This window comes from Ictidomys tridecemlineatus, chromosome 11, assembly GCF_052094955.1.
Source record: "Ictidomys tridecemlineatus isolate mIctTri1 chromosome 11, mIctTri1.hap1, whole genome shotgun sequence".
Classification (NCBI taxonomy): domain Eukaryota; kingdom Metazoa; phylum Chordata; class Mammalia; order Rodentia; family Sciuridae; genus Ictidomys; species Ictidomys tridecemlineatus.
In genome coordinates, this window is record NC_135487.1 from 15,621,374 (window position 1) to 15,635,402 (window position 14,029).

Below are 14,029 nucleotides of genomic sequence, written 5' to 3' on the forward strand. Positions count from 1 at the left end.
TGAAATGTTAATGAAGTCCAGGAAACAGCCCCCAACAGATTTAAAGACAGCCCATCCCAAAGAAATGTTAATGAACAGCCCCAGCAGATTTGAAGAGAGCCCATCCCAAAGAAGTGTTAATGAACAGAACACTTGAAGTGGCTGCCTCAGAAGTCCTTCCTGCCCAGATTACTTCTTTGGCCCACCTGTGTCCCAATCCTTTGGACCTTCCCACCTATATTCCATCACCAAAAAACTATAAAAAGGGGAACACAGTCGCCCTTCAACGAATTCCACCTCTTGGGTCCCCTTCTTCCTCCGGGAGAAGTCACTTCTGCTGTCCTTTAATAAACTTCTAATTTTCCACTCTGACCTTGCCTCGGCGTGCTTCTCTGGTGTTATTCTTCAACATTGGGGAAGCAAGGACTCCGCTCAACAGTGGTAACAGTATCACGTGTGTGTACCCCATAGGGGCTCGAAAGCCTGCTCCCTTTACCCTGCCCTGTTCCCTCGCCCACACCCTCGTTCTTTCTGGGTTCTGACTGATGCCTTTCACCCCTCAACTGTCTCATCATTCACTGGGGTGGATGAGAGATCAAATGAGATTCAACATAGAAACCCATTTAGGTTTAGTTAGGGAGACTGAGGTCGTCTGGAACAAAAACAGGGAAGCCCGCATGGTAAAGAACATTGGTTGGGAGTGGTGAAAAACCCAAAATCCAGTCTTGGTTCTGCTGTTGCTGGACTCTGTGCAGCTGAATAAATTGCTTCCCTAGTTTTAGAAACAGGCAGCCCCCTTCTTTTCGTTTCTGCATACAGTTATGGATTACACGAATCAGGAACAATGACTGAACAATGGTTCACTGGTATCACTGGATTATCCAGCTTGATTTGTGTCACTGACAAACTGCTCTGTGTCAAGAGGAGAATTCAGACATTACTGGAATGTGAGGAGCATGAAAATGGAGCTCGGAGTGGCCCAGGGAGTCCTTTCTGGGTGAAGCCACAGGGAACAGCAGCAGGAATTCAAGGGAGTTTCTAGGTGAAATCAAAACCATCCAGGGTTGTGCTGTTTTTGTTTTTGTGATACTGGGAATTGAACTCAGGGGCATTCTTCCACTAGCTACATCCCCAGACCTTTTTATTCTATTTTGTTTTGAGACATGGTCTTCTTGCTAAGTTGCCCAGACTGGCCTTGAACTTGCAATCCTCCTGGCTTAGCCTCCCTAGAGCTGGGATTTAGGTGTGCATTGTTGCACCCAGCTCCTTCCTGGGTTTTAACTAAAGAAATGATATGATGGCAAGGAAGAACAGCAGGGGGGAGCAGTGCGGAGATCCTGAGAAAGCTAGGCATCACAGCTTGTGTGGGGGAACAGGGAGGTAGGCAAAGAGGAATGGAGGCTGATGCTTGTATGCCAATATTCTCTTAAACTCCTATGAGCAGCCTTTGCTCCCCTAACTACTGAAACTGCTCTGCTAAGGCCATGAATGACCTCCCCATTGCTGACTCATGGTCAAGGCTCTTGCTTTGCCTTCCAGCAACTTCTCCACACTATACTTTCATCACCTGGCCTCCAGGACATCATATGGTCTTGATCTGCTTGCTGATCCCTTTTGTTGGTTCTCCTGTGTCTTTCTGATTTCTTGATACTTAAGTCCTTGGCCATCTCTGCTCCACTCTCTTTTCCCCCCATTTCTTTTAGGGTGTTGGCATTTGAACCCTGGGACTTAAGTTTGCTAGGTAAGCTCTGTACCACTGAGCCACTTCACGGATTTCCACTCCGCTCTCTAAACTCATACCCTTGATAAACTTATTCAGCCCCATGACTTTATTTTTTTTTCCATTGAGGCATTTTATCATATGTATGTTTTACATTCCTAGAAAAAGAACCCCAGGACTTTTCCTCCTGTGTCTTTTCGTCTCGCTTTCATGGTCCACAATGCCATCTGAGGTTGTCAATACAATGAAACCAAACTGATGGGGATGGCAGCAGATTATTCTGCCACTTTTCTAGGTCTTTGATGTACATCAAATCTCGGGCTGATCACTCCACACTTGTTTAACTTTTCTGTGAGGTTGACAACAATTTTTCCAACTCCGCGATCAGCAAGTTTTTCAAATTCACAGTAAGAAACTGGACGATGACTTTGGAGCACAGACTAATAAAGACCTGGCATTTGCCTCTCTTTTTGACATCATTGATGCTCTTTTTTATATATTTATTCTTAAGCTTTAGGTGGATTCAATATCTTTATTTTACATTTATGTGGTGCTGAGGATCAAACCTGGTGCCTTGTGCATGCTAGGCGAGCACTCCACCACTGAGCCACAACCCCAACCCCGTTGATGCTCTTGAGAGCACCAGCCAGGACATTCATGCGCACCATTATGGAGGCATGAAAAGATGACCGAAAGAGCAGTCCTGTGACTTTAAATACCACTGAAATCCTGATAATCCCCAAACTTATAGCTCTAGCCTAAACTCTCTCCTTGAACTCCAGACTCCTATATCCAACTGCCTCCTTGACATTTTCCAATAGGCATCTGAAACTTAATGTATCCAAATATGAACTCCTGACTTCTCTCCCTGAACCACGTAAACCACACCTGCATACCCATATGCACACACCCATGTCTTTCTCATCTCTAACCACTTTCCAGTGTTCAGGACAGCATTCTTGATCTTTTTCTTTCCCCACATCAGGAAATCTGCTGGCCGTACTTGCAGAGTCTATCTCAAATACATCACACTCCTCATCATTCCGCTGCTACCATCCTGATCCAAGCCACTATCATCTCCTGCCTGGATTACTACAGTAGGTCTTAGCTTATAAGTGTTATTGTTCTCACATCTGGTATGTAGTAGGCATATAAAAACATCTGCTGGGTCAAATAGGTGTTAGTAATTCTGTTTACTGACGCCTAACATCATGTGACCACTGTGTGACAAGGACTGATTAGAATCCAGGTTTATCATCCAGGCACACAGCACAGACCCATAATACCAGCTAATTGGAAACTGAGGCAGGAGGATGGAGAGTTTGAGCCCAGTCTGGGCAATTCAGTGAAATTCTGTCTCACAAAAAAAAAAAAAAAAATTAAACAGGGCTGGGTGTAGCTCAGTGGTAGAGCACTTGCCTAGCATGTGGAAGACCCTGGATTTAATCTCCAATACTGTAAAAAAAAAAATAATAATCTAGGTTTTCATGATATCAAAGTCCCTGCTTCTACCATCTGTAATCTACTTTCTGGAGGTAGGTCTTGGGCTCACCTCCAGAGAGGTGGAGAATTTCCGTTGCTAGTGCAAATGAGGATTAATTGCCAAGGGGAAATGAAGGCAGACAGGACCCTTACCCCAAGGATCAAGTCTCTGCTTTTCTGCAGGGCACAAACTCCTTCTCGATCTAGCCCATCTTGCCCTCTGATCCAATGACAAATGTCCTATCTTATTATTTATTGTGGTTCTGGGGAATGAACCCAGGGGGAGCTCTACCACTGAGCTACCCCAGCCTCTGCGCAGCTCCTGAGGGCACAAGACTTCCACCTGTCTGCTCTGTCGCCTGTCTACTCCGGCACAGGCTGTTCCTTCTGTCTGTATTCTTCCTCCATCTTCTTTGCTGTCTTCTATTCAGCGTCATGATTCAGACGCCATTGATGTCATTGATGGTTAGTGCTCTTCCCAGAGGTCCCTATGCTTCCATGAACCCTTAGAAGATTGAAATTTTTTTTCCCATTTTTAATTGGTGCTTTATAATTATATATGGGTTCATTGTTACACATCCATACATTCATATATAACAACATGGGTCGTATCATTCCCCAGGGTCTCCCTTATTTCTTCCATGTTCCCTCCCCTTGTCCCTTACCTCTGCTCTACTGATCTCCCTTCTGTTTTTATGAGACACACACCACCAACAACCAGACCTCACCCTCCTCACCTCTCCTCTCCTTTCCTGTTTCTGTCTCTCTTTTATCTGTAGCTTCCATATATAAGAAAACAGACAACACTTAGACTTTCTGAGTTTGGTTTATTTTCTTTAATATTATGCTCTCAAGTTCCATTCATTTCCCTGCAAATTACATAATTTTATTCTTCTCTGTGGCTGAATAAAACTCCATTGTGTGTATATACACCACATTTTCTTTATCCATTCATCCATTAATGGACACCTGGGCTGGTTCCAAATTTTGGCTATTGTGAATTGTGCTGCTAGAAACATAGGAGTGCATGTGTTGCTCTAGTATGTTGACTTCAATTCTTCAGGATAAATACCATCCAGAAGTGGTGTCGCTGGGTCAAATGGTGGTTCCATTCCTAGTCTTGAGGAACTTCCATTTTGATTTCCACAGTGGTTTGTACTAATTCACAATCACACCAACAGTATAAAAGGGTTCCTTTTCTCTCATGTTCTCACCAGCATTTACTATTGTTTGTATTCTTTTTTTTTTTTTTTTTTTTAAGAAAGAGTGAGAGAGGGGGACAGAGAGAGAGAGAGAGAGAGAGAGAATTTTAACATTTATTTATTTTTTCTTAGTTCTAGGCGGACACAACATCTTTGTTGGTATGTGGTGCTGCTGAGGATCGAACCCGGGCCGCACGCATGCCAGGCGAGCGCGCTACCGCTTGAGCCACATCCCCAGCCCCTTGTTTGTATTCTTGATAGCTGCCATTCTAACCAACATGAGATGAAATCTCAGGGGAGTTTTGATTGGCATTTCCTTAATTGCTAAAGATGTTGAACATTTTTTCCTATATTTTTTGGCCACTAGTATTTCTTTCCAGAAGGTTTGTTTATTTCATTTGCCCATTTGTTGATTGTGTTATTTGGTTTTTTGGTGATACGTTTTTCATTTCTTCATATATTCTGAATATTAATTGACTGTGAAAGGAGTAGCTACCAAAGATTTTTTTTCCCATTATCTAAGTTCTCTCTTCATGTTTTTAATTATTTCCTTTGCCATGCAGAAGCCCTAAAAAAAAAAAAAATTAAAAAAATTTTTTTTTTTTTTTTTTTAGCTGGGCCTGGGGTTGTGGCTCAGTGGTAGAGTGCTCACTTAGCATGCATAAGGCACTGGGTTCAATCCTTAGCACCACATAAATATAAAATAAAGATACTGTGTCCACCTACAACTAAAAAATAAATATTTTAAAAAATATATATATATAAAGTTGTAGATGGACACTACCTTTATTTTACTATTTTTACGTGGTGCTGATAATCAAACCCAGTGCCTCACACGTGCTAGGCAAGTGCTCTGTCACTGAGCTACAACTCCAGCCCCCAGAAGCTCTTTAATTTAATACATTCCTATTTATCAATTCTTGGTATTATTTCCTGAGCTTAGGAGTCCCTTTGATAAAGTTGTTCCTGTGTCTGTATTTTGGAGAGTTCACCCTACATTTTCTACTCACAGTTGCAAAGTCTCTTGCCTAATTTCTAGGTCTTTGATTCAGGTTCAGTTGACTTTTGTGCAGGGTGAGAGATAGGGATCTAGTCTCATTCTTCTGCAGACAATAACCAGTTTTCCCAGCACCATTTGTTTAAAAGTCTGACCTTTTTTACTGCCTTTGTCAAGGATCAGATGACTGCATCTATCTGGGTTTTGAGTTGATCTCTGTGTCCCCTGTTCCACTGGTCTTTGTGTCTGTTTTTATGCCAGTACCATGTAGGGTGTTTTTATTTTTATTTTTTTCCATTTGTTTTGTTTTGTTGGTTCTGGGAATTGAACCCAGGGGCACTTAACCACTGAGTCACATCCCCAGACCTTTTTTATTTTTCATTTGAAACAGGATCTCACTAAGTTGTTTAGAGCCTTGCTAAGTTGCTGAGACTCCTTCCTCAGCCTCCAGAGCCACGTAGATTACAGACATGGGCCACCATGCCTGGCTATCATTGAGTTGTGTTTCTTAAAATTTTTAAATTTATTTATTTATGTTTATGAATAGGCAAAATTAATATCATTATAATGATCATATTATCAAAAGTGATATACAGATTCAATGTAATCCCCATCAAAATACCAATGAGAGGTACTGAGGTTGTGGCTCAGTGATAGGGCACTTGCCTAGCACATGTGAGGCACTGGGTTTGATTCTCAGCACCAATAAATAAATAAATAAATAAACAAATATCTGTAATTCCACGTGGCTCTGGGGTCTGAAGAAAGAGTATCAAGACTTCAAAATCTCAGCAACTCAGGGAGGCACTAAACAATTTAGTGAGACCTTGTCTCAAAATGAAAAATAAAAAGGGCTGGAGATGTAACTTAGTGGTTAAGTGCCCCTGGGTTCAATTCCCAGAAACAAAAAAACAAAACAGTGTCCTCTTTCATATGTTTTTTTGTAGAGGTCTTTCCTTGGTTAGATTTATTCCTAGGTGTTTTTTTTTTTGTTTGTTTGTTTGTTTGGTTTTGGAGGCTGTTGTAAATTGGATTGTTTTCCAATTTCTTTTTAGCAAATTCATTTTTGTGTAAAGGAAAACTTGATTTTTTGCATGTTGATTTTGTAATCTGCTACTTGCCTGGATTTATTCATCAGCTCTAGCAGTCTGGTAGAGCTTTTTGGATCTTCTAAGTGTAGGTTCATATAATCTACAAACAGTGATAATTTACTACTTCCTTTCTTATTTGTGTCTCTTTTGTTTCCTTCTGTTGCTTAATTGCTTTGGCTAGAATTTTAAGTGCTATATTGAATAGCAGTGATGAGATTGGACATCCTTATCTTGTTTTGGATTTTAGAGGAGATTCTTTCAGTTTTCCCCATTTACTATGATGTTGACTTTGGGTTTGTCATATATATAGTCTTTTTAATATTGAGGTAAGTTCCTTCTGTCTCTGCTTTCTTCAGTATTTTTATCATGAATTGGTGCTAAATTTTGTCAAAGGTTTTTTCTGCATCTTTTGAGAGAACTCAACAAGACTACAACAAGTAGTCTTAACAGTGAATTGCATTTATTGATTTGTATACCGTTAAACCATCCTTGCATCCCTGGAATGAAACCAACTTGGTAATGATGTACAATATTTTAAATATGTTGTTGAATACAGTTTGCTAATATTTTATTAAGGATTTTTGCATCTATGTTTATTAGGGATATTAGTAGTTTTCTCTTCTTGATGTATCCTTATCTGGTTTTGGTATCAGGATGATACTGGCTTCATAGAATGAATTTGAAAATGTTCCACCCCTTACTATTTCATAATCACTTGAGGAGTATTGGAAATAGTTCTTTAAAGATCTAGTAAGAATTTAGCCGAGAATCCATCTGATCCTGGGTTTTTCTTTGCTGGAAGGCTTTTTTATTACTACTTCAGTTTCCTTGTTTGTTATTGGTCTGTTTGGGTTTTTTCAATATCCTCTTGGTTCAATTTGGAGGTCAGATGTGTCTAGAAATGAATTCATTTATTCTAGATTTTGCAGTGTATTGGAGTATCAGTTTTCAAAACAATCCCTAATGAACTTCTGAATTTCTGTGATGCTATCTCCTTTTTCATTTCTAATTTGGTTGCTTTGGATCTTCTCTTTTTAATTTTTTTAAAAATTTTTTGGTTAGTTTGGATAAGAGTTTATCAATCTTGTATATCTTTTCAAAGAGCCAACTCTTCATCTCATTGATTCTTTGTATTTTTAAAATTCTCTATCTCATTGATTTCATCCCTGATCTTTTTTTTAAATATTGTTTTATTTGTTGATAAACCTTTATTTATTTATCTATATGTGGTGCTGAGAATCAAACCCAGTGCCTCACACATGCCAGGCAAGTGCACTACTACTGAGTCCCAGCCCCAGCCCTCAGCCCTGATCTTTTTTTTTTAATAACATGTTTATTTTATTTATTTATTTTTATGTGGTACTGAAGATGGAACCCATAGTCTCACGCATGCTAGACATGCACTCTACCACTGAGCCACAACCCCAGCCCCCTCAACCCTGATCTTAATAATTTCTTTCCTTTTACTGGTTTTATAGTTGGTTTGTTCTTGTTTTTTATAAAGTCTTGAGTTGCATCATTAGGTTGTTTATTTGGAATTGTTCTGATTTTTAAAAATCTGTTCTTTTCACATTTACATGATAGTAGAGTGTATTTTGATATATCATACATATATGGAGTATAATTTCCCATTCTACATACATGATGTAGGGTTATACTGGTTGTGTATTCATATATGAACATAGGAAAGTTATGTCCAGTTCATTCTACTGTCTTTCCTATTCCCATCTCCCCTCCCTTCTCTTCATTCCCTTTTGTCTAATCCAGTGAACTCTGATTTTCTTATGTAAGCATTCATAGCTACAACCTTTCTCTTAAAACTTCCTTGTGTGTATTGTATCACTATTTTGGTTTGATTATAAGATATTTAAAAATTCTCCCCTGATTTCTTCTCCTACCCAGTCATTGTTCAAATGAATATTTAATTCAGTCTTCATGTGTTTATATGGTCTCTGTAGGTTTTCTTGATTTAATTACTTTTTTAGATTTTCTTTATTAATCATCCCAACCATATTTCTTTAGACACAGGAATTTTGAACTGAACTACTTAGAAGAAAACAGGTTAAGATTGCATTATCCTGCAACTCATTATTGCAAAGTGTTGCAACTTGCAATAGCTTGGAAAAGAGGGTGAGAGGGAAGGGGAATGAGGCAGGAAAAAATAAAAGAAAATAAATTAGGTTGATTAAGTGGAATTTCTTTTTTTTAATTCTCTGGGATCTTGAAGTCCTTTCAAGCACAGTTCATTTCTGCAGATTATTTTTTTAAGTGCATACAAAATGGAACCCAAATGGAGAATCCCTTAAGAACCTGCAGAGATGCAACATGATTATCCAGTAGCAAGCAGTCCAGCCTTTGGTCACGGGCACTTCCTCCTCCATTCCCAAGAGTTAGCGGATGAAAACATCTTCTCAGTGATTGTTTTCATTTATTTTTCTCATCATCTGGGTGTGCACAGTTCAGCACCTTGAGAAAATAGGACGGTTTTGCCCAAATATGAGGAGAATGTGACTCTAGGTCTTAGAGCACTTGCTGTTGCAATGCAGGTAGTCCCGGGACTGGAGGATCAGGTTGATGGAGTTATCTCAAGCACAAAGGTGATGTAGCCAATGTGGTCACCCACAGCAGCATCTGTAACTTTCAGTTCCAGAGGAGGTTCTCTGTGGCTAAAGAAGACCTGGGTGGCTGTGTGGCTGGCTCTGCATTCTTGTTTTAACTCCTGAATGAACACCTTCCCATTGACCACATTATCATCAAACACTGTGCTGAAGACTACCCACGATTGTCCTTTTTAGATACAACATACATGTTCTTGTCATCTCTCTCATGAATATCAGTCCTATTCTCTCCTTCCTTGCACTCTTCTTGGAATTGGAAGTATTTCTCAAAGACAGAGGCAAAGCAATTTTCACTTCAACATGCCAGCCTGAAGCACAAGAGAATTCTTGTATAACAAGAGACATAAATCCTGATTCTCGATTTATCAAGAAATTCCTGTAGCCAGGTATGGTGGTGCATTCCTATAATCCGAGTGGCTCGGGAGGCTGAAGCAGGAGGATCATGAGTTCAACTAAGCAAGATCCTAAGCAACTTAGTGAGATGCTGTTTCAAAATAAAAGATTTAAAATAGGGCTAGGGGCTGGGGATGTTGCTCAGTGGTTAAACACTCCTGGGTTCAATCCTTAGTATCAAAAAAGAGGAAGAGGAGGAGGAGGAGAAGGAGGAGGAGGAGGAGGAACTCCTGTACATTCTCTTTAATAACTTATCAGCACTATGTGCCTGAAGTTCCTTGTAGAATTTCAAATAAACATTAACCATCACTTTTGCTTAGTCTCCATTAGGATTTGAATATGATAAAGGACCCCATCAAAATCTACAACTGTCACTCTGTTGCTTCTGGTTTGTTTCTGGAAGCTGTATTCTCAAACTTAAGCCTGAACACCTCTTTAATAATGCCATTGTTCACCTGCAGCAGGATCATGGTGGAGGCTGCCTTAGGTTGAAGAAGGAGAAACAAGGGTAGGTGAGAGTGGGAAGAGAGGGAAGGATGGAGGGAGTGGCCTACTGCCCCCTGAGGAGGGAGGCTGGGGTAGGCAGTAGGTTAGGCAGAAAGGGAGAGGAACTGGAGAGAAGGCGAAGACATGAAAGCTAGCCTATATATACACTGATTGCGTGATATTAAATTCTTATTTCATTTCATGATGATCTGATAAGATGCAAGGAATTCATTATTTTTTTTTATTTGCTAAGAGTTGCTTTGTGGGCCTAAAATATAGTCTATTTTGGAGAAAGTTCTATGAGTAGCTGATAAGAAAGTGAATTTGCCTGTTGTTGGATAACATATTCTACCAATATCTATAAGGTTATTTGATTTATAATATTTTAAGGTATAAAGAATATTTATTGAGATTATGTCTGGATGACAATTTACTGGTGAGAGAGGTGTGTTGAAATCACCCAGGACTATTGCAATTGGGCTGAGTCTTTAATCGAATAGTGTCTGTTTTATGTAAATAGATGTACCAAAGTATTCACTATCATTTCATATTTTCATTGGATTTTTCCCTTTACCAGTATGAAGTGACCTTCTTTGTCTCTTCTGATTATTTTTTGCTTGATGTCTTTGTTGGATATGAGAGAATAGCTACTTCTGCTTGTTTTTGAGCTCCATTTACATGGTATATTGTTTCCTTCCTTTTACTTTCAAACTGTGGCCATCTTTGCCTGTAAGACGAGTCTCTTGCAAACAACATATAGTTGGATCTTGTTTTTAATCTATTCTGCCAGTCTATGTTTCTAACTGGAGATTTGAGACCATTTATATTGTGTTATTATACATATAGATATAATAATTCCTGCCATTTTGATTTATTTCTAATATCTAATTTGGTCCAATTTCTTATTTGTTTAGCTAGTCTTCAAATGAGATTTGTCCATTTGTGAACTCTATTTTTTTAATACCTTTATTTTATTTCTTTATTTTTATGTGGTGCTGAGGATTGAACCCAGCGCTTCACATGTGCTAGGCAAGCTCTTTACTACTGAGCCACAAGTCAGTCCCAACTCTGTTTTTTTTTTTTAAATTGATTCTATGTTTAGTATTTCCTTATCCATTTTTTAAATGTTTTTTAGTTGTTGATAGACATTTATTTTATTTATGTATTTTTATGTGGTGCTGAGGATCAAATCCAGTGCCTTACACATGCTAGGCAAGTGCTCTACCACTGAGCCACAACCCCAGCCCTCCTTATGTATTTTTTATAGTGCCAGCTTAATGACCATGAATTCATTTAGTTTCTCCTTATTGAGAAAGGTTTTATTTCTTCTTTGATTTTGAAAGATAGCTTGGCTAGATAAAGCAATTTTGATTGACAGCTATTCTCCAAGATCTTCCTGGATTTTAGAGTTTGTGCTGAGAAAGCATTAGTAATTTTTATTGGCTTGCCTATAAATGTGACCTAATGTTTTTCTCTTGAGGCTTTTAAAATTATATCCTTGTTAGGCATTTTAATTATAATGTATTTTTCTTTCTTTCTTGTCTATTTGAAGTTCTGAATGCCTCCCATATCTGGATGTCCATCTCATTCCTGAGGTTGGGCAATTTTTCTGTCATTATTTCCCTAAAGAGGTTATTCATGCCATTAGCATGCGTGCCACAACCTTCTTGGATTCCAATTATTCTTACATTTGGTCTTTTAATTTTGTCCCAGAGTTCTTATCTTTTCTGATCATGGTTACTTCTTTTCTTTATTACTGTCTGAATGTTTTCAGCTGGCCACCCTTCCTCTATATGGTCTACTCTGTTAAGAGATTTTCAACTGATTTTTTTTTTTTTTTATGGTACAAAGGATTCAACCCAGGGGCACTTAACCACTGAGCCTTTTTTATATTTTATTTAGATACAGGGTTCCACTGAATTACTTGGGGCATTGATATGTTGCTCAGGGTGGCTTTGAACTCATAATCCTCCTGCCTCAACCTCCTGAGTCATTGGAATTACAAGTGTGCACCACCATGCCCAGCTCAACTGAATTTTTTATTTGATTTATTGTGGCTTTCATGTCCAAAATTTTTATTGGGCTCCTTTTTAATATCTCTACCTTCTTATTAAATTTGTTATTCATTTCTTGTACTGACTTCCTTGATTCATTATTTTTCTATGTTCTCTTGGAATTCATTGATCATTTTTATAATCATTCTTTTTAGCTGTTTATCTTGTATTTCATCCACTTCAATATTTTTGGAGGCTGTTGCTATGAATTATGAACCTTAGGAGGTGTTATGTTACCTTGCTTATTCATATTTCTTGTGTTCCTGTGTTGGGATTTGTGCATTTGTTGGGATGGATTTCTCCTTTTTTTTTTTTTTAAGTGCCTCTTTCTTCCTTCTGCATCAGTTGGGGTTTTATTTTTTTAATACATGTTTTTTAGTTGTCAATGGACCTTTATTTTATTTATTTATATGTGGTGCTGAGAATCGAACCCAGTGCCTCATACATGCTAGGCAAGTGCTCTACCACTGAGCCACAACCCCAGGCCCTGGATTTCTCTTTCACTTTTGTATGTGGGCCTTTTTAGGGCACAGTTTATATGTGGTGAAGTGTTCTGGGAGCTGGGTGTGGTGGTCCATGCTTGGAATCCCAGAAGCTTGGGAGAATGAAGCAGGAGGATTGCAGATTCAAAGCCTAAGCAACTTAGCAGTACTATGTCAAAATGAAAAATAAAAAAGAGCTGAGATGTGACTCAGTGGCTAAGCGCCCCCAGGTTCAATCCCTGATAACCCCACCCCCAAAAAGAAGTGTTCTGGGATATCAGGTTGTTGTAAATTTTTCAATATATTTCCAAGTGGGTTTTGTAACATGGTTTTTCTGCTAATTCTTTGGTGACAATTAGTGTTCTTTGATATGTATTATTTCAGAGCTTGAAGATTCCACTTTCTCTATAGGTTTCATAAGAGTGGGGTCCTTAACCAAGTGCAGTGGCCCATGCCTGTATTTCCAGCAGCTTGGGAGGCTGAGGCAGGAGGATTGCAAGTTCAAAGCCAGCCTTAGCAAAAGTGAGGCACTAAGCAACTCAGTGAGACCCTGTCTCTAAATAAAATACAAAATAGGGCTGGGGATGTGGCTCAGTGTTCGAGTGTCTCTGAGTTTAATCTCCAGTACCTGCCCCCTTAAAAAAGGGTCCTTCTTTTATATATATATATATATATATATATATATATATATATATATATATATTTTAAGAGAGAGTGAGAGAGGAGAGAGAGAGAGAGAGAGAATATTTAATATTAATTTTTTTTAGTTCTCGGCGGACACAATATCTTTGTTGGTATGCGGTGCTGAGGACTGAACCTCAGCCGCACGCATGCCAGGCGAGCGCGCTACCACTTGAGCCACATCCCCAGCCCCAAAAGGGTCCTTCTTGTAGATTGGGCAACTCTGGCATATACATTGGGGTATGTGGGGTCCACTGTCTATAGATTGCTCTTCTAGGCTTAACAACTCTATTTTTTCACATCAGACAGGTAATGTGCTGATGTTATAACAAGGTTTAGAGAGAGGGATACATCTCACACAACAGTGTAACCACCCAATCATCATGTTTATATACCAAAAAGACCACAACTCTGTACATTCTAAAGGGGTATGGGGTGATCTAGATTGAAACTCCTAGTAGGTGCAGTGTCTTTGCGTTAGGTCTCTCTGTTTTGGCTGTAGTGACCCCTAGCTCTGTTCCTACTTGGGGACTGTTAATCAGTTGGGGGTTTTCATCTCTCCTTTGTATTGTTGAGCATGGTTAGTGTGTGTGTGGAGCAAGGTGCTCTGTCTCTCAGCTCAGTAGCACAGTCTCTAACCTGTCACCCTATAGTGCCCCCAGTAGATTCCGAGGACATCACAGAGAAAGGGAACAAACAAGAGCAATAGCAGCAGCAAACGATATACAGCATTAAAATGAATACCTGGTGCCGACCATGACGTCCACAGCACGCCTTATGCCAGAATCAGGAATGGCAGGGTCAGCAATTAACACCAGCAGCAACAACAAACAGCTGTGAACTA

At 39.2% G+C, this 14,029-nt stretch overlaps 1 non-coding gene and 1 pseudogene across 1 annotated transcript; both read right to left on the reverse strand.

Annotated features, from left to right (window-relative positions):
- Positions 1 to 8,830: 8,830 nt before the first annotated feature.
- On the reverse strand, positions 8,831 to 9,952 carry LOC101978341 (actin-related protein 2/3 complex subunit 2 pseudogene; annotated as a pseudogene).
- Positions 9,953 to 13,484: 3,532 nt separating this feature from the next.
- On the reverse strand, positions 13,485 to 13,589 carry LOC144368789 (small nucleolar RNA U13). Its single transcript, XR_013428369.1, has one exon. It is a non-coding gene; the product is annotated as a small nucleolar RNA U13 (small nucleolar RNA).
- Between the last annotated feature and the right edge of the window lie 440 nt (positions 13,590 to 14,029).